Consider the following 21,761-nt stretch of genomic DNA (forward strand, 5'->3'; position numbering starts at 1 on the left):
GGAATAAATTGAAATTCAGTGCAAACCCTTACACTGAAAACTAAAAGACAAAGGAAATTAAAGAAGAACTAGGTAAGTACCAATATGTTCCACTCTGATGGATTGTCAAGACTTAATATTTCTAAAATGGCAAAAAATAATAACCAAGATACTCAAGTAATGGTACAGGATCCCAATGGTGTATGTAACTGTATTTTATACCTAAAATGTACCAATAAACTTAATGGGAAAAATATTTCTAAAATGGCAATATTATATAAAATGACACAGATTCAAAGGAAAGCATTATAATCTCTATTGCTTTTTTAATGAAGAACAGGAAAGAGTGAAATTGAAATTTACATGAACATGCAAGAGAGTCAGAATAATAAACAAATTTTAGAGAAATACAATTAGATGATTCACACTTTCTGATTTCAAAATTTCAAAATTTGCTACAAAAATCAAGATCATGTGGTACCTGTATTAGGATAGGCATTTAGACTGATGGAAAAAGATAGAAAGTCTAGAAAAAATCTTTTACATACATAGTTTATTCTTGACAAGGGTATAAAAATTATTTTAGATGGAAAAGGATAATCTTTTAACAAAGGATACAGAACAAATTGATATCCACATACAGAAGAATAAAGTTGAAGTCCCACCTCATATCTCATACAAAAATTAACTCAAAATGGATCAAATGGCTTAGTGGAAGAGCTAAAACTCTAAGTCATAGAGGAAAACATACCTGTAAATCTTCCTGAACTAGGATTAGGTAAATAAATTTTCAGATATGACATCTATAGCACAACATCCAAAGAGGGAATATAGATGTATTGGACTTTATCAAAATTGCCAAATTTCATGCTTCAAGGATAACATTGGGAAAATAAAGAAAAGAAAAAATGGAACAAGACATTTGCAAATCAGTCTGAAAACAGACGTATCCCAATGATGCAAAGAAATACATTTTAGCAATAAAAAGAAAAATAAACTAATTTGAAAGAGAACAAAAGATCAGAGTAAATATTTGTCCAATGATGATATACAAATTGCCAATAAACATATGAAAAAGTAAAAAACATCAATGGTCACTGAAGAAGTAAATACAAATTAAAATCACAATAAAATTCCTAGCCACAACCACTAGAATGGCTGTAATAAAAAATAAATAATAAAAAGTAAGGGATGTGGAGAAGCTGGAAATCCTATATGTTGCTAGTGGTAGTACATAATGGTGAAGCCACTTTGAAAAACAATGTGACAGCTCCTCAGAAATCTAAACATGTTATGATCCTATGCTAGCAATTCCACCCATCCTAAGAAATTGGGATCATATTTTCATGAAAAATCTACACATGAATGTCTATAGTGGCATCATACATAATAGCTCTAAAGTGGATATGACACAAATATCCATCGACTGATGAATATATAAACAAATATTTAAATCTGTATGGTGAAATAATATTCAGTCATGAAAAGGAACAAAGTACAGATACATGCTAAACTATAGATGAACCTTAAAACATTATGTTAACTAGAATTTAGACAAAAAAGCCCATATAAGGTATGACCCCATTTTTATAAAATGTCCAAGATAAGGCAATTCAATAGAAACAGAGTAGATCAGTGGCTTCCTAGGGCTGAGGGAAGGGGAAAATAAGTTTTATTTTGGGAGTGATGAAAATATTTTGGAATTAAGTGTATATTTAAAGTGTACCAAATTACACATTTTAAAACAATTAATTTTATTTTAAGAAGGTAATTTTAAAAGCCAGAAAATAATAATTAAAGAAACTGTATAATGTTAGAAAATTTGAAACATTTTAAAGATAATTTATGCATCAAAGTAAAATAATTATGGAAATTAGAACTTACTTAGAACTAAACAAGAATATTTTCACTTGAAGAACAGTTTCCTGTATTTGCAGGAAAGTATAGCCTTCAAGGTAAACATGAGAAAATACTGAAACTTAATGAGCTAACCATTCAGATATGAAATCGACAAATCAGTGACACTGCAAATCAAAAGACAATAATAAGAAAGAAATAGGAAAGACAAAAAAATGAAATGGAAAATGAAACCAAACCAAAAATAAGCTAAATAAAACTACAAAATAAACTGTAAACTAAATATAAAATTCCAAAGTTGCTTGCAAGAAAAATTAATAAATCATAGAATCTTTTTTTGCGAGACTTAGTTTAAAAATAAAAATATTAGTCCTAATAAAAGAGATAGACTTAAAAGATTTGAAATTTCCCAATATTTTTTAAAACCCAAGGGCATACCATAAATGTTGTCTTAGTCACTTTCCCTGTCACTAGGGCAAAATACCCGATATTCACAATTTAAAGGAGGACAGGTTGATTTTGGCTCATGTTTTCGACATTTCTATCCATGCATGGCCAGTGGCATGGTGGAAGGGTGCGGACCCAGGAAACCTGCTCACCTCATGGCAGCCAGTAAGCAAAGAGAAAAGGAGGAGCCACTGAAGGAGATACTACACTCTTCCAGTCCACACCTCCAGGGACAGCACTTCCAAGCAGACCCCACTTCCTAACAGCAAGCCAGCTATGTGGCCCTGTGGTCCAGACTCCTTCCAAAAGCCTGGCCTTGGAGCACATGAGCTTCTGGGGGCTCAACCAGACCACAACCATAGCAAATGTCTTTATGGAATAAATTTACAAATACTTCAGTTGGCAATTTCATAGAAAATTGTAATTTCTGATAACTGATTCAAGAATAAGAAAACTTGGGTGACCCTATAATTAAGAAATAAAATGGAATCATGAGATTTTTTTGTTTATTTTTACAATCTACTTAAAGAAAAAAGACAAAATGAGATTTTATCTTAGAACCACATTGAATTGCTCCTATTAGACTTTCTAACCTAGAAAACAACTAGAAAATTTCTTTCGGACATTGAGTAATGGGCAACGCAGGGCTGTGGTTTAGAAGAGGAAGGAAGCAAAGCCTAACTTTCTACCTAAAGGTGATCTCTCTACTGCTACGTAGAAGAGAAAATTAAACAGTGTGGCAGTCATAGTGAGATATCAAGCAGATAGCAACCAGAGCTAAAGAAGGCTGAATTGGCTGGAGTCTGGAGACAAACAGCATGAGAAGACTTCTTAGGGATCTCCTTGAGACTTTGCTGAATACTAAGCTGTAAATGGATATGAGAATGAAACTCCACAAACCCAGAAAATCTACAACTATTTGAAAGCAACTATGAAAAGGAAATCTTAAGACTGGTGTTCAAATGTCCAGCCAGAGTAAAGAAACTTTAACAAAACCCTGGAACATTAGATATAGGCCACAGAAAGGTCACAGGTTAGCAGTGACTAAAGGAATCCTAAATTAAAGGTTATCATACACCTATCCTAACGAAGTTTTATAAAGCACGCCTTGAAAGAGTCAAGCTGATTTGCAAGAAACACTAAAACACACGTATACACACACACACACAAACACATATACACACACACTTTAAAGACAATAAAATCCAGATGTTCATCAATGTAACCTTGACAATATCCATCATCCAAAAATATCAGAAGCCAAAAATAGTAATTAATAACTAAGTAAAATTTGGATCAATAGAAAAGACCCCCAAAATAATACAGATGATGAAATTCAAAGACAAAATGACTCTTAAAAGTATACTCAAAAATATAAACATAGCAAGCTTAGAAATTAGAATAAAATAACCAATGCTCATTTAGGACTGAAAAAGAAAATATCCAAAATCAAAACTCATTAAGAGTGAGTTATACACTGTGAAGGACAAGATCAATGAACTTGAAGACATAACAAAGAAACAGTCAGAATGGAACTATGAGATAACTTCAAATGATTTAACATATGTGTAAATGGAGTCAGGAAAAGTGTCAAGAGCATTTTATTTTATTTATTTATTTTTTTAATTTTCCAAAAAGTATAATATTCTAAATTAAAATTAGCATAGCTTATTGTTGACACAGTGTGATCAAGACTTCTGATCTTGAGGTGTTGGATTATCCTAGTGATTTTCTCATGACTTTTGATTTGCTTTAGGTGTGTTAATGTTCACCAGATGTACACCAAATTAAACTGACAGCTTCGAGATAGTAGACCTTTGCCTGAGGAAAAGCAGGTGAAGATTTTTTCCCACATTGTGGGTTGTCTCTTCACACTGCTGGTGGTTTCTCTTGCTGTGCAGAAGCCTTTTAGTAAGAAGAGATTCCACTTGTTGATTGTTTGTGCTAGTTCACGGGCAACTGAGGTTTTGTTCATAAAATCTTTTCCTACACCAATGTCTTCCAGGGTTCTACCTAACCTCTGTTCTAACTGGTTCAGCGTTTCTATTTTAATATTTATCCATTTCGATTTTAGTTTAGTGCATGGAGAGAGATATAGGTCTAGTTTTAATCTTTGGCAAGTTGAAACCCAATTTTTCCAGCACCATTTATTAAGGAGACTATCTTTCCTCCAGTGAGGGTGTTTGGCTCCTTTATCAAAGATGAGATGGCTGAGTGTGCCTGGCGTTGTTTCTGCATCTTCTAATCTGTTCCACTGGTCCTCAGGTCTGTTTCTTTGCCAGTACCATGCTGTTTTTATCACAGTAGCTTTGTAGTATAGTTGCAGGCTGGGGATTGTGATACTCCCTGCCATGTCTCTGTTACCTAGAATTGCCATGTCTGTTACCTAGAACTGCTTTTGCTAAGTGGATGTACATTGCTTTAGCTAAGTGGATGCACATTGAGGCGATACTCTTAAGTGAAATAAATAGGACATACATGTATAAATACCGAATAGTTTCTCAGGTGTGAGAAACTGAAAGTGTAAATAAGGACTAAAATGTATAATAGGTAATGTGAAACAGGAAGAAAAGGGGCAAAGGGGAAGGAAGTGGAAGGGCTGGGGAAAGGAAAGAAAATCTAATCAATATGAGAAAATGGAAAAATAGGAACAAAATCTTTGTAAATAGGGAGGAATGGAGGGGTTGAAGGGAGGGCTGGGCAAGGGTGAAAAATAAAAACCAAGAGAGATTATGTAAAGGTGCAAATTTCCAATGATGAATGTCATTATATTGTATACCTAAAATGTACCAATGATTAGAATGAATAATTGATAATGCAAAATAGGAAGAAAAGGTCCAAAGGGGTAGGGGTAGTGGGAGGGGCAGGGGAAAGGAAAGAAGGGAAAGGAAAAATGATGAGAAATGGGAAAAATGGAAATAAAGTCTTTGTAAATAGGGAAGGGTGGAGGGGGTGAAGGGAGGGCCAGGAATGGGGAAAAAATAAGAACCAAGATGCATCATGTAAAGGTACAAGTTCCCAATGAGAAATGTAAATGTGTTGTATACCTAAAATGTACCAATAAAAGAATTTAAGAAAAAAAACCCTGATAATGCAATTTCTGGCATCACTCGCTTTTTATACAGAGCTAAACAACTTGGTTCTGTACTTAGTTCAAATCCTATTTATTTACAGAGGCAAAGATGGCTTTGCAAAATTTAATATGTATTCAAGAAGCTAACAAAATTAATTTCTTGGACTATTAGGTTGGCTCTTTTCTATTTCTGGTGCAGTCATTATGGGAGCAACTATATTCTGAGTCTTACAGGTCTCTCTGTTGCTTAGCTTGCTCTCCCCACTGGTTCTCTTCCCTGTTTCCCACTGTCTCACAGCATTTTCTTTTTTCTCTTTTGCTCAGTTCCTTGTAGTCTTTAGCTGTGCATGGGGGATTTAAATTTCAACCTGGAACCTCAAGAGCATTTTAGAAACAATGCCTAAAATAGATTTCCAATTAGATGAAAACTATAATCTACATATGCAAGATATTCAAGAAGCTCAGAAATCACAAGTAGGGTAAATCCAAAGGAAATCACCCAAAACACAACTTACCAGTGTCCTAAAAGCAGTCAGAGAGAGAGAGAGAGAGAGAGAGAGAGAGAGAGAGAGAGAGAGAGAGAGAGAGAGGTCATATTAAGTACAGTGTATGAAAAGTAAGAATTACCACTGACTTATTGTCAGAAAACAATGCAAACCAAAGGATGTCTTTAAAGTTCTGGAAAGAAAAAAAAAATTAAATCAATCAAGCCAGAATTCAATCCCCAGTGAATAAGATTTTTCAGAAAGATAGATTAATTTTTTTCCATAAAAACAAAACCTGATAAAATTCATTTTCATCAGACTTCATTAAGGTCAGAGAATGACACTACAATCGCAGAATTACACATAGCAATAAAAATCCCTCAAAATGGTTAATTTAAAGTATATTTTCAATATCCCCCCCCCCTTTTTCTACATTTCTTAACAGATAGTTTGTTAAAGCAAAAGCAATAACATTGTGGAGAATTAAAATGTATGACAATAGTGCACAGAAGGAAGAAGGGGAACAGACATTCACTGTATGTTGCTTTAATTATGTGGTACAATATCATTTGAAGATAGGTTGGGATAATTTAAAGAACAACCACTAGGGTAGGAATGAAGAGGTATAGGTAACAGTGAAGATGAAATGAAATCCTGAAACTCTACTTAATAAACCAAAAGAATGCAAAAGAGAAAAAGAAAAAGAAACAGATGAAATGAGACAAATAGAAAATAAATAGCAACTTTGAATATTTAAAGTGACTATATTCATAATCATATTAAATTTAAATGTTCTAAACTAGTTCTTAAAGAACTCCAGAGTAAATAGGTTTTGTATGCCATACAAACTCCATCAACTACTGAACTCTGCAAATGTAGTGTAAAAAGGCCTTAGACCATATGTAAGTAAATAGGCAAGATTATTTTCCAATAACTTTTTAATTACAGAGATAAGAGACTCAGTCCATGGACAATAGTTTGATGATGCCTAATGTGAATGTTGGTCAATACAGATATTTATATAAGATGTATAATATTACAATACCAACATTAGAAAGTAAAAAGAAATAGGTAGAATTAATCTTATTTAGCCAGTGTATATTAGGCAACATTATTTCAAAATGTACTCAATATGAAAGTAATTAATAAGCTAATTTGCATTCTTTATACTAAATTTTTAAAATCTGGTGTTCACTTTACACTTATGGAGGCAGCAACTATGACCAATTTGCAAGCACAGGGTCAGTGCCTGAGAGTAAGCGCTATCATTTGTCTCTGAATATCCTCCGGAGGTCCATGAGTTAAAGGCTTGGTCTTCAGCTTGGAGCTACTCAGAAGTGGTGGAAATTTTAAAGGTAGGGCCTAGGTGGAGGTCTATAAATCAATGCAGTTGTGCTATTGAAGGGCCTTATGGGACTTTGCCCCCTCCTCTCACTTTCTTTTGTTTTCTGGCCTTGAGGTGAGTGATTTGTTCTTCCATGTGCTGCCACCATGATGTGCTACCTCGCAACAATGTACTACTCACCACAGGCCTAAAAGCAATGGGCCAACCATTCATGGGCTAGAACCATAAAAACTGTGAGTCAAAATAAACCTATTCTCTTTATAAGTTGATTTTCTCAAGTATTTATCATAGTGATGGATGGAAAGCTGACTAACATGGTGAGTGCCTCCTTAATTTTTACTATCTATTTGTTTCCATGCTGCATCCTAGTGCTGATTCTTAGTCATTGTTTGAGGATTATTCCTAGGGTGGGATGGTAATTCACAAGCATTTCTGGTCTGCCATGCATATAGGTAGAGCAGGCCTTCCATAGAAATCATATAACCAAATTATGTAGATACTGACACTTAGAATTCAAAGAGAATGTGAAGCATTAATGTGTAGAAGAACATTAATCTATAGTGTGTCTCTGTCATGCACAAGATACTGGGGAAATGATCATAGCATGTATCCATAGACACATTAGACCAGTGAGAGGTGGATGTGGGCCAGAATTTCATTTATCATTTAGCCTTTCAATCTATGCTAGTATATCAGCAACATTGGTGACATTTTGGGTCCCATGTATTAGCACGAGTTCATATGTATGTGACAGTTCATAATTTTCTAATACAACAGCTGACATCAGGACTTAGCCCATCAAATTTTTATTTTATTTTAATTTTCAACTTCTGTAAATGAAGATAACCTCTCATTTTGTGGCCATCTGTTTTGCCCCTGGGATCAACTGGGTGTGTTTGCCATCAGCACGAATCCCAAGGTGTCTAAATTATAATTATATTATGCCTTTTTTAGCCCATTACCTGTTATAGTAATTATGTCCTACTGCTCAAAGTTAAATGCCACCACCTGGCCTCTACAGCTACATACTGATTGCATCCCCTTAGAAATCAGAAATGAGTTTCACAGCTGCGTCTGCTATTACTAACTCTGACCTCAAAAAACAGTCATACCTAAGCTTTTCAACAATGTCTGTATCAGCCTTACTAACAGAGCAAGGATTTTCTGGCTCCTCTCTGGGGACATGTTGCTGGAAGTTTTTTCAGAGAATTATTAACCACATCTCAGAAAAGTCCTATCAAACACTATTTTTGTCCCAACTGTCTAACAATTTCCATTTTCCATTAGTTAAAAGCAGGGTCTCCAAGAGATATTTGTACTTCCGTACTCATAGTAGCAGTATTCACCTTAGCTAAAATATGGAAGAAAACCAAGTGTCCATGGATGGATGAACAGGTAAGCAAAATGTGGTATATCAATACAGTAGAATATTATTCAGCTTTAAAAAGGCAAGAAATTCTGCAACATGCTACAACATGTACAGCAAAGGATATGAGGCTAAATGATATAACCCAGTCACCAAAAAAGACAAATACCATATGATTCCATTTATGCGAGGTATTTAGAGTAGTCAAAATCACAGAGATAGAAAATAAAGTAGTGGTTCCTAGGGTGGAGTGGAAGGGGAAACAAGACATTATTGCTTCATGAATAAGGAGTTTCAATTTTACAAGATGAGAAGTGTGCTAGAGATGGGTGGTTGCAATGGTTGCACAAAATTGAGTACATTCATTTGTTTGTTTATTTATTTATTTGTTTTTTGAGACAGGGTCTTACTGTGTATTTCAGGCTGGCTTCCAACTTGTGGCAATCCTCCTGCCTCAGCCTCCCCGAGGGCTGGGACTACAGGCATGCGCCACCATGCCTGGCAAATTTAATACATTTAATACCCCTAAACTGTGCACTTATGAAGGGTTAAGATTGCAAATTTTGTGTTGCCATCTTAAATACCACAATGAAAAATGGAAAAATATGTATGCCCAAATAAAATCCAAGGAAAATCAGCTTCAATCAATCTGGGCAAGGTCCTAGAACTTTCAAAAGTTCTATAAGTGTTTTTGATACCGACTCAGCTTTGGTAGCCACTGATTTGAGATAAATTTATTTCTCTAGGAATTATAAGTTACATTCTAATTTTTGGTTCTATGATTAGAAGTTAAACAATTTATGTGCAAACATTTTTACTAAGCTATAGCACAATGGCATGCATTTTATTTTTATTAAAATAAAGAACTCTGAAAATTCTGTAAAAATGAACATATTGTTGGTTGTATTATCATTTATAACCATATCTTTTAAGAAATTACATTTATACCTTAGTGCCAAGAAAAAAATCTGTCTTTCTTAATAACTGATGTTTTTCTTTTATCAGTTAATAATTATTATATAAGTAATTATGCATAATTTTTTTTTGGTTTGGGCTGCCAAAAAGCTCAGAATGAAATTAAATAGTTCTGTTTTTTTAAGCCCATTATTTCTATTCCAATAGCTTTAATGTAGCTGAGTATCTTAATGAAAGCCACCTTAAATATTTTGTAAGCCTAGGTTTGGTATGAATAAATGATAATGATGATTGATGAAGATGATGATAATGGCAGCTGCCATTTTGCGGGACTTTCATTCACAGACTTAATCTTTTCTTAAAATTTAATCCTCAGCTCAACCTCATGAGGTAAGAATTGGTCTCATTTTACAGAAACTAAGTTAATTAACAATATAGCTTTTCTTCACTGATGAAGAAAATCATAATTACAAAAAAGGGAACTTGCAACTGTAGACATTAAATTACTTTCCCATGAATCCACCCAGCAGCTACCATTAATCTGCAGGATACAGGTTTTTACACCTGTAATCTTGGTTCTGCCTCTAAACAAAAGAGAAAGATAATGCCTTCAGCATTCTGACCCCTTGTGTGTGGGGTCTACCTTGGGTTAACTATATTTTGATTCTATGTTGCTTTTAATCTGCAAATGTAATAATTAAATACATAGTATATTTTTATTATTATTCATAATCCATTTCTGTTTAATTTGAAAAGAATGAGATGGGCAAGAAAAAGGAGGAGGAGGTATCCTGACTGAAAATATTCACATTGTTTAAAAACTAGAGATTATATTTATTACTGTTGGAACTTCAAAGTCCCTATGACTATACTCTGTCCACTCTTTTGGCTTCTGCTGTGGGAAGCAGAGCATGTAGGAAAAGTTTCCCTCCATATCAGTCACAATGCCCCTAGCTCACCCAACACCAGCAGCGAGCCTGAAAATCTCCTGACTTAGGCTACATTAAAGTGAAGGGAATCTGTGAAGGGCTGGGTCACTCATTCATTGGGGAGGTTACGCGTCCTTTGTCACTACTTCTCATTCATCTGCCTCTATTGACACATAGTTTCTGTTTCTTACTTTTCTTGAAGAGGAATAGTTTGGTTCAACCTCTCATTACCTAGTTTGAGGTCCCCTCTTGTGATTCTCAGAACCATCATGGCCTACCAATCTTTAGTGAGCCCTGGTCCAGCATGTCCAGGTTAGATTATGGTAGAGCAGGACCTGTGCAAAGTCCTCAGAAGAAAGCTCCATGTGCCATGAATGCAGTGAGCATCATGCATGTGATGATACCTCATGTGATTTCTCCTTATACATATCTCTGTATATACTTTAAACCAAACAAAGTTCCATGACAGTATCTTCTAACTTTCCCCAAATCTACACACTTATATCCAGGAAAAGCAAGAGGGAAAATCTGCAGAGTGCACTTTGGGCCTGCAAGGCCTAGGAATTAGCAGTCAGCAGTCACCCAAAGCAAGCATACCTTCCTTTCAAAGGTGTCCAGGATCCGGGAACTGTGGGAGCACTGAAAAGCACAGGGGTAGGGCCTGGTAGAACAAGGGCAGCTATGTGTCCTTGGCCAGAGCTGTGGTTAAATGCCCATTGGTGGTTATTCTGGGAATGCAGGCACCTACCTATATGCATGACTGATTTAACTAATATAAAAAGTTCTTTCTTATTTTTGCACCTTGAGGACTGTGAAGAAAGAGGCAAAAGAAATCCAAAATAAATTAATAAAATGAGTATTTTTTGCTGGAAAATACGAGTGAACTATACAGTAAACCCTCACAATATTTCCATGTGCTGAGTAGATGAATCAAGAATAGTTTTACATTTATAATTACGGGGGAGACGTGTGAAAGACCCTTATTCCTTTTTTTCCTTTTCTCTTAAAAAATGGTGAATAGGGCCTTTAATACTCAATCTTAAATGAATGTTGTATATTTTGGCATGGTGTCAAAGTGTTAACAGAACTTGTACTATGGTCTTTTAAGGGGAAAAAACAAATAGTTTAACACTGAGGTATTTTGAAGCAGGTGCCCCGGACAATTAAAGAACTTTGTGGCTTTTGAGGGCACCCTTCCAAGAACTAGAAATCTGAAAAATGAATACCACACTGTCACTTTGATAAAATATCTGGTTTTTGCTTCTATTGAGGAAAGAAACCAGAACTCAAAGAGCACAGAGAAAAGTTATGCTTAGTAAGGTGTAATATACAAGACACTTATTAAAAACTGCCAACTTCCCAAGGAAAAAAGTAGTATTCATTCCTTAGTTATTTAGGTACAAGAAGAAAACACCAATAGTTTAACTACTCTCCACTTTCAACTTTTCATTACATAGATAGGAATGTATAAAAATTAGAATTTGGTGTAGGTGAGGATATGATTGAAGCTGAAATTTTGTAACATAAAGCAAGGATAAAACAACAGTACAAAATAAGAAATGACACAGGATCAATAGAAAATAGGCAAGAAAAGAAGGAAAGAAGGTGGGCTGGGGAAGGGGAAACCAAGGACACTGTAGGGCAAAACGTAAGTAAAACAAAATGGAAAGGGATCACTTGAAGCACCGAACAAAAGCAAGGCTGTGGGTTTGGATATTTCTAGAGCATCACACAGGCATCAAGGGGAAATTGTTGTGAAGGTTCCGCAGAGTTCTGTGACGACAGCAAAGAATAGTCTGGAACAACAACATCGTAACTCTCTTGGCCTATGACACAAGGACAGGGAAATCATAGCAGCCAAACAAATAATGCACCATTGCCTCCGGTGAAGGCTCTGAGCTTCGCCTCTTGGAATGAAAGAAACGACGACCTCAGGCTGTGCATACTTCCTTACGCCTCGAGAACACGACACAGTTGCACTAGTATTTTCCACCGTCTGAAATGCCTTGGTGGACAGATAATTGGACAAATATCTATTTCTACTGCACTGCAGAAAAGGTCTTAAAAATAGGTCATTGACTCTGTTAAACTTTTAACAATTACTACCACCAGCAGTTCTGAAATTAGATTAGGAATTTTGGTATCTATGCTCATAATTGAAAAATGAGGGTAATAGGTACAAAATTCATTGCTATAATTCATCCGAAATTCAGAAAGTAAATGCGTATTCCCTTGTCATACATTCTATTATTTTTTCAATTCCTAAGAAACTTTCTTTAGGTTTATTTCATTTTGTATTCTATTCTCTATGTTTCAATTGGCTATTTGCATATTTGTCCTCATTATCATATAACATTTAGAAGTTTAAGTTTTCTCTAGGAAACTCAAAGTACTTAATGGCTTTTGTGCAATTTATCTTTCATACCATTGAACTGAGAATTAAGAAAGTATCATATCTCCCATTTTTACTAATCGGAGATCAGCTTACCTTTTATTTTCAATTGATGGTCGAACCTGGCTTCACTTAATTGCCTGGTGAATTTGGGAAGTTACTCATAAGCCATCTATTTGCCCTATCTCAGACCAATGGATTTAGAACCTCTACTGGCTGGGTCAGAACATTAGGACTTATTTAAAATTCCTAAGTGATCCTAACACACCCATATCGTCTAACTGACGCAGTCATTGTCATTTTCTTGTTTTCAGCCTGCTTTGAAGCTATCCCAGCCAGTGTTTTAGAAGTCATCCCCAGTCCTTAAAATAACTGTGGTTCTTTTCTCTGACTCTTTATTATTAACTGTATATTTTAATTCACTGAGTAGAACTGTATTTGTAACTCCTGGGGTTCCACATCACCCCCCACTCAAGTATCATCTACAGAAACCATCATCTACTCACTTCAAAATCCTGGGTCACAGTGATTCCTTTTCCTGTTTCACTTCCACAAACATTTCTAGAGTAACTAACTCATCCCTCCCATTTTCTCACCAGGACTGCTGATACAGCGTCTGTGTGTCCATGCCTTCATGAAGGAACCCATCCAGCCTATTCTCCACAGTGCTTCCCACTGTTGTTGGACCCCCCGCCCCCAGCAGGATACCTAAGCCTGAAGCTGCTTTATGTAATAAAGTGGTTCTCAACCAGGGGTTATGTTCCACCTGACAACATTTGATTATGTTGGGGGACATTTTTGGTTATTGAAATCTGGAGGATGTAACTGATATCTAATGAATGGGGACCAAGGATGATATAATATGTCCTATAGTGCATAAAACAACCCTCATATCAAAGAATATCTGGCTCAAAATGTCAGTAATGCTGAGGTTGAGAAACTCTGATTAGAATCCTCTTTAGCATAATGAGGCACAGCCACCACACCCAGGCCAAATGCTATGATCTTCATAAATATATGCCCTCCTGGCCATTGTATATCTCCAATGCCAGTTTTTTGAGCTGCCCTCCCTTTTCACTCTCATTTATATATTTGATTCTGATGTTCAACCTACAAACTTCTCAAGCATGAAGAGTACTTCTATATTTTACTTTACTCTCTGTAAGCAGGCTTTTAATAAGTGTTGATTCCTGAGAGGATTACAGTATAGAGAACTCACCCTAATTGTGTGGTGGAATACCAGGTGAACACCAACCTAGACAAAAAAAAAAAAATTGTGTCAGTAAGAGTAGGTGTTCCCACATCAATGATTCCATATCACAAATAAGGTCCACTTTTCCTTTTGCTAAACATAAAACTCATTGAAGACAGGACTTCATCTATGTTTTTGACACATGTACCTCCTAATAGGGCACAACTCATAGAATACACATTCCATATTTATTGTATGAATAAAACAGTGAAACAATAACACTGAGATAACACAGATATAGTGAGAAGCTCCCATATGCAACATTGAGGGATTCCATTGACAAATACATAATAATTAATATGAACTCTTACACACTTGCCATACTTATATTCTAATTACTAAACCAATTGAAATTCTTGCAAAATAAGAACCTTCACTCCGTGGTGAAAATAGTTACTGAGAAGTCCATTCAAACATTTTTTTCTCTGTATCTTAGTACAGAAATATAGAACAACTCTGGCATATAACAATCAACAGAAACAAATAATTTATTGGGATTACTTACAATAATCAATTTCAAACAAAGTTGTGAATAATATCTATTAAGAACCTTTTAGAAGATGCATTTTCACCCCTCTTCTACTTCTTGTGTTCACAAGGTATACACTGGTTGGATCTTAATGATTAATGACCTTAAACCAATTCCTACAGCATATTTTGTTGATTAAAATCTAGGTGAAATATTGGAAATAATTCCAAAAAATAAGATTTTTGAAAATGTTCACTTAAAAATAATACTGTACTTTTCTCTGAGCTCCAGTGTTTTTTAACAACAGTATTTTAAATGAATTATATTGGCTTGTTATGTGGCTGTTTAACGGCTGTCACAAAATCTTCATTTCAGGCATAACTATTTTAAATGATGAGTGATGTACACAAACACCCTAAGACAGAGTGTTGATAAGTTTGAAATGAAAGGCATACATAATCATTTATGTTTTGCAATTAGAAATTCCCTATTGAATTTTCATTTCAGATCATTTTAGTAAAACTTTATTTTTTAATCATATTAAATATTTCCTCTTCAGTATTTTTGAATCTCTAATATTTCCTACCCCTTAATGTCAGTGATGAATTTAAAAATTTTTATGCAAAGGATGAAGAAAATCCTGAAAATACCTCAATATTGCTTCCACAATTAAAGCTTGGTCCACCCTGACCAAAATTATTGACCTATCTTCTGCATGATAACCAATTCTTTACCTCGATCTTCTTCTCCTGTTGGGTTTATTGAGGGGAAAATGCACAAATAGTTATAAGTTATTTTGTTTAAGAAAAATTCATTTGACTTCTATGTGCCAGGATCCTTTCTAGATCCTGGGAATGCAGCAAGTATGAAAAACAAAATGGGCAAAATTGTTGCTTACATGAATCTTTATACATTTAGGAAAAATAAGCTGATACCAAAATATAGTCTCAGGTAATAAAATTGTCAAAAGGAAATAGAGCACAATGGAAAGTAATGGTGATGAAATTGCTGAGGGAATAAAATTTGATCAGGTACCTAAATGAATTTTTAAAAAGAAGATCTGCAGATATCTTGGAAAGAGAGTTTCAGCAGAGGGAAGCAATCTACAAAGGATTAAGGCTGGAACATGTTTGAGATATTCCAGGTAGAGCAAGAAATCCAACACAGCTGGATTAGTGTGAGTTGGGGAGCATAGTAAGATCAGGTCAGGGACAGCAGAGGACCAATAATGAAGGTCCTCACAGGCCACTGTGATAAAGACTTGCAGTTTTATTCTAACTGTGAGAGGTATTCATTGGAAGGTAGAAGAGTGACACGACATGATTTTGGTTGTAATCGGATCACTTTGACTGAACTACTGGGGTGGAAAGGAAGAGGAAGCAGAGACACTAGTCGGAAGGCCACTGCTGTAGTCCAGGTGGAAACAAGTACATCTTGGGTTAGGGCAGGTTGTAACCTACAGAAAGCATGGGGGATGAGTGGACAGATAGGTAAGGGGGAATCGACTCATACACTTAGGGAGGTGAAATCCCATGAGGTGCCTTCTGAAAACTAGAGAACCAGGGAAACTAGTGTCTGAAACTGAAAGCCTGAGAATCTACAGCTCTTATTTCAACATGAGAAGATGAAGGTTCCAGCTAAAGACAAGACAGCAAATTTGTCCTTTCTCCACCTTTATTTTCCTACCTGGACCCTCAATGGATTGGTGAGGGCAGATCTTCTGTGTACTTAGTTCACTGATTTAAATGCCAAAGACCTTCAGAAACACCTTCACAGATATACCGGAAATAAGGTTACCAGCTATGTGGATATTCTTTAACACAGTCAAGTTAAAAATCTAAAATTAACCATCAGAGTAAGAGAGATGTGAAGGGTTAGAGATGCTCTGGTTCCAAGTATATTTTTTAAATAGCATTGAAAAAAATATCCAATAGAATGAATATGGTGTGTGAAAGGGAGGAGTGAAGAATACTTTCAATGTAACACATCGTGGTTCTGTTAACCAAAGCAGGGTTTGAGATGAGAACAGAGTATGGTATGATTTGAAGACTTCCTTAGTGGCTGATACAAAACTGATGAGTGACATTGTGAGACAGATTTGAGAAGCACTATAAACCTTAAGCAAGACATATGCAAAGAGAATCACTTTCAGGTCGATCAGGAGCAAGAAAAAAAATCTTAAAATTAGGTAAAAGGCATAAAAGAGAATTATCTTTAAAATAACAATATTTAAACTGACTGCTGCCTTCTCAACTCAAACAAAGCCAGAGAGGAATATAGTAGTCTACTGTAAAGGCCAGAAAAAATAATACTTCCACCCTACAATTTTATACTGATCAAAAATATTCTTTCAGAACAAAGGTAAAATAAATAAACCTAAGTGAATTTGGCACCAGATGTACCTGACTAAATGGTATCTTCAGACAAAAAGAAAATGATCCCAGAAGAAAGTCTAAAAGGACTAAAAAGCAACAATAGAGCAAAGGTAAATGAAATTGATACTAATTGTAAAATAAACAGTAATTTTCTGGGCAATTTAATGTACATAGAATTTTTAAAGAAACATCATATAAGTCAGAAAAAGACTAATGAAGTTAATCTACTTAAAATTTTATGTTGACTGAAAAGAAGTTAAAAGTATCAAATAACAATATATTTTGATTTTTTTAAAAAGATGCACTTTCCAGCAAGCAAACCATATAGAAAGTAAAAGGGCACAATATAAGATGGAGAAAGAGGAATGGAATAATAAATTTTCATAATCATTCTAAATGTAGGCAAGCGAGGAGAGTAAAAAAGAAAAATATGAATTGATGAGAAGAATAGAAAACAAGATTACATGTATTTAAATTAAATGTAAATGAACAAAATACCCCAATAAAAAGACAAAAGTTTCTAACTAAATTTTTATAAACAAGTTTGAGAGAAACAAATCTAAAATATAAATGCTGTATACAAAAGAAGCCAAAAAATCAAACATTCCTATAATTACTAAGAAGATTGAATTCATAGTGTAAAACTGATCAGAAGGAAAATTCCAGACATAATGAAATCGCCTGTGAATTCTGCCAGATGTTTTAAGTGGAGGATAATATCAAGTGTATTCAAACACCTTCACTACGTAGAAAAAGAAGAAACACTTCTAATATTTTTGAAGCCAATATAAACTTGATACCAAATTCTAAGGTGGCTAGTATAAATAAGAAAAATAGCAGTCCGGTCTTCATCAGGAACATACATTTTAAATCCTAGCAAACAAATATAACAATACATAAATAGAAAAATAAAACTTGACAAACTGTTTACTCCAGTACTGAAAATTTCATTTAACATTTGAAATTCAGTATCACACCATATTAATAAAATAAAAAGATAAAATTCCATTCATGAGGAAACTCTTATAAGAGTAAAGAAAATTTTTCTTAACCTGATTAAAAAAAATAGCTACAAAATGCTATGAGCACATGTTATACAGTGGACCCTTGACTTACAAACTCGATCAGTTCCCAAGGACTGGTTGTAACTAAGTCAGTACAGCTGAGATCTGGATGTGGTACACACTATTAATAACAAGATGTAGATGAATCTTCCATTAACCTAACTAACCCACATTGTTCATATGTCAGCCCTGTTGTAACTTGAGGGTCCACTGTACTTGGTATTTGCTGAAAACTTTGCCTCTGAGCTTGAGCAAGTTGGCTTGATTGACATTTTGAAATTTTCCCTCTGAAATTAGGAAAAATAAAAAGGACTACTCATCACCCTTCCTATTTGGCACTTTTCATAGTCATAAGCTATCAGTAAAACATAAAATGTAAATAGATAGACAGACTATAATGCAAGAAACATTGATTTCAGATAGAATTACAATATACACAAAATTTAATAAATATACAGATAATTCTTTAGAAATAATGTTATCTTAATAAGATGATTGGACTGAAGGTAATTAGAAAATGATGCTTTGTAAAAATATAACTTGTAATAAAGCTCACAAAGTAAAATACCTAAGAATGAATGTAACAAGAGATGTGTAAAATTATGTAGAATTTTGACAAAATACTGCTGAGATGAACAAAACTTGAACAGATGTTTATGAACTGGAATACCTCAATTGATCTACGGTTTGTGCAATCAATCCTACTAAAAATCACCAGGGGTGTGTGTGTGTGTGTGTGTGTGTGTGTGTGTGTGTGTGTGTGTGTGTGTGTGTGTGTGTGTGTGTGTGTAGTTTGGTAAGTTGTTATACATGTATGTAAATTGAAAGAATATAATTAGACTCTATTGAAAAAGAAAAACATAATGGGAGAACTTACTTGAATAGTTGTCATTAAAAACTATAGTAATGAAGACAATTGGGTATTACTGGTACAAGAACAGACAGATCAATGAAACGTATCAGAGACCTATGCTTATATATTAGCTTTCTTGTCACTGGGACATAATACACCCACAACTTAAAGGAGGGAAGGTTTTTAGGGAATTCACTCCACGGCCAGCTAGCACCAAGGTAGAAAGGTCATGGCGGAAGAAAATGGTGCAAAGCTGCTCTGATCAGAAGAAAATTCCAGGAAATTGAGCGGGGGAGCAGGGCCAGAGTAGAAGGGGCCAGGGACTAAAGTCACCCAAAGTTGCATCTCCATGATTAATTCACACACACCCAAAGTGTGCTGTACTAGTCCTGTATGCAGCTCCCAAGCCAATCACGTTGACAAATTAAGCTCAACAACTGCACCCCAGCATATATAAACTGCAAATGTAAATAAAAGATAAAAGGACAGAATGGTGAGAGAAAGGTTTTAAAAATGACTTAGACAATAGGAAAGACAGATGAATAAAAGTTCTGAACATCAACTCCTACCCAAGTTATATGCAAAAATCAAATTTAGGTAGATTATACAAATGAATATGAAAGGAAGTCAGTAAAATTTCTCGAAGGTAATAAAGGCAAGTATTTCTATTCCCTCATTGTGACAAAATAATTCTTAAGCATGCTACACAAAAAGACACTAACAATTAAAGAAAAGATTATTAATTGGAGTATACTGAAAGTAGAACTTTTGGTCATTAAATGGTACCGAAAAGAGTGACAAAGTAAAGCCCAGAAAGGGAGAAAGCATTTATAACACATGTAATTTACATCAGGCTCAGGCTTAAGTCTAAAAGATATGAACCATTTTCATAAATTGATAAGACATGAAATCCAATAGAAAAATGAGCGAGAGGCTTGAAAAGTTCTTCACAAAAAGGATGTCAATATGGCCATAAAGATATAAAAAGGTGTTCATGAGTTGTCAGGAAACAAAACTAGAAATTAAAATCACAGTACAATATACTAAAAATGCCTAAGATTAAACAAACTAACAGTTTTGGAAAGAATTTACAGCAGACTATAATACTGTGATGTGTCTGATTTCCAACATAGAATTTCCAAAACCCTTGTAGATAGGGCTACTAAGAGAATCTTTTGTTCGAATATTTGATCTCTGACCCTGGTTCCTGACACAGAGATCCCAAGATAAGGCCTTTATGATCTCCTGGGTGATAGGAGCAACTGGCACAAAGTTCCTAACAACCTTTGAATTTGCTGAGTGTTTAGGGTATTTTTGTTTTAATGAAGTGGCTCTTCTTGGTCTCTTGGAAAGTCTCAGGATGGTGATTGGCTGCCAGGGGAACCAATTATGCTGATTAGAGGAAGTTTCAGCCCTACTCTCTGACCTCCAGAGGGGGAAGAAGTGGTAAAGATTGTCTTGACTCCCAAGGCCCATGTTGCAATCAGTCATGTCTACAAAATGAAGCCTCCATAAAAATCCAAAGGAATGGAGTTCGGATGAGATTCCTGATGGCTGAACAGGAATATAGAGGGTAGAGAAGCTCATATCCTCTCGCCCTCATACTATATTTCTTCACCTGGCTGTTCATCTGATTCCTCTGTAGTATATTATAATAAACTGGTGAACATTAGTGTTTCCCTGAGTCCTTTGAGCAATCTGAGTAAAACAATGGAGACCAAGAAGGGAATCATGGAACCCTTGGCCAGAGGTTTAAGTGACAACCTACTACTTTGGCATCTGAAGTTAAGGCATAGTCTTGTGGGATTAAGCCCTGAGCCTATGGAACCTGGCTTTAATTCAGAATTGAAATAAATTATAGAACATGCAGTGAATGTTCCTGGAGAATTAATTAGTTCCTGGGAAAAGAAATCCCCCCATACATTTATTTTGGTGGCCAGAGTAAAGTGCTGTATTTTATGGTGAGTGGTGTGAGAATGAGGGGAAAAAAATCACTTTGATTTTTCCTATCTGTTACAAGCACATTTATATATCACTGGGCAGAATGTAAATTATAGTATTTTATCAGTTATCGTCTTAGTCATTTTCCTCATTGCTAAGACAAAATACTCGGTGTCCACAACTGAAAGGAGGAGAGGTTTGTTTTGACTCACTTTTCAGTCTATAGTTGGCTGGCTCCAAGGCAGGATGGCATGGCACAAGGGCATGGCAGAGGAATCGCTGCCCACCTCATAGGAGACAGGAAGCAGACAGGGAGAGAGAGTGAAGGGATGTGCTGGGAGGGAGACATACTCTTCTAGGCCATGCCCCCAGGGACCACCTCTTCCAACCAGGCCTCGCCTCCTAACCACAAGCCAGCTATAATTTCCCTATAATCCAATCACCTCCCAAATGTTCTGCCTGGGATCACGTGAGGCTTCAGGGGAACACCTAGATTTAAAGCATAATAGTTATGTTAGGCCATAATAACGTTATGTATCAAACAAAAAAAATCTGAACAGAACATAGCAAAATGCACTGATTTAGCTCATGCATCTATCTAGTTGCTGGCCCCTGTGGGGCTGTGAATCAGTTGGTCTAAAGCTGGGCTTAGTTAGGACAGTCCATCCGTTTGGCTGGGGTTCTCTCTCCTTTGGGGAGTATTCTCTTTCCTCTTAGAATTACCTTTGTCCAGTGAGATCTATAATAAGGGAAGATGTAAATTTGACTGTACAATAAGCAACTGGCAATTTAAACTGGCTGAATATAGTTATTTGAAAAAAGCAAAATCTTTGTTCTTTAGAGTTGTTGTACAATATTTAAGAGATTTGCGAAAAAAATTGAAGATCAATTATTCTTATTTCAAGGAAAGAACACCAAATATTTGGCCCTTTGCTTTTTCCTTCAGAAAAGGAATAAATACTCCATCCTTTGGTTCTCCCAACCCTGTTCTTCTTCCTACCCTTTACCCGCTTCCAGAA

The 21,761-nt window shown here is 35.4% G+C and overlaps 1 long non-coding RNA gene across 1 annotated transcript in view; it reads right to left on the reverse strand.

Moving 5' to 3' along the window:
* The window catches only part of LOC110349407 (uncharacterized), a 578,466-nt gene that overhangs the window by 253,678 nt on the left and 303,027 nt on the right, over nt 1–21,761 (reverse strand). Inside the window, exon 3 of the long non-coding RNA XR_002395345.2 lies at nt 14,008–14,043. This is a non-coding gene — a long non-coding RNA (uncharacterized LOC110349407). The remainder of the gene's footprint in view (nt 1–14,007; nt 14,044–21,761) is intronic.

Source organism: Heterocephalus glaber, unplaced genomic scaffold (genome assembly GCF_053883595.1).
Source record: "Heterocephalus glaber isolate CG9 unplaced genomic scaffold, H.glaber_assembly_v1.0 deba00001444, whole genome shotgun sequence".
Classification (NCBI taxonomy): Eukaryota; Metazoa; Chordata; class Mammalia; order Rodentia; family Bathyergidae; genus Heterocephalus; species Heterocephalus glaber.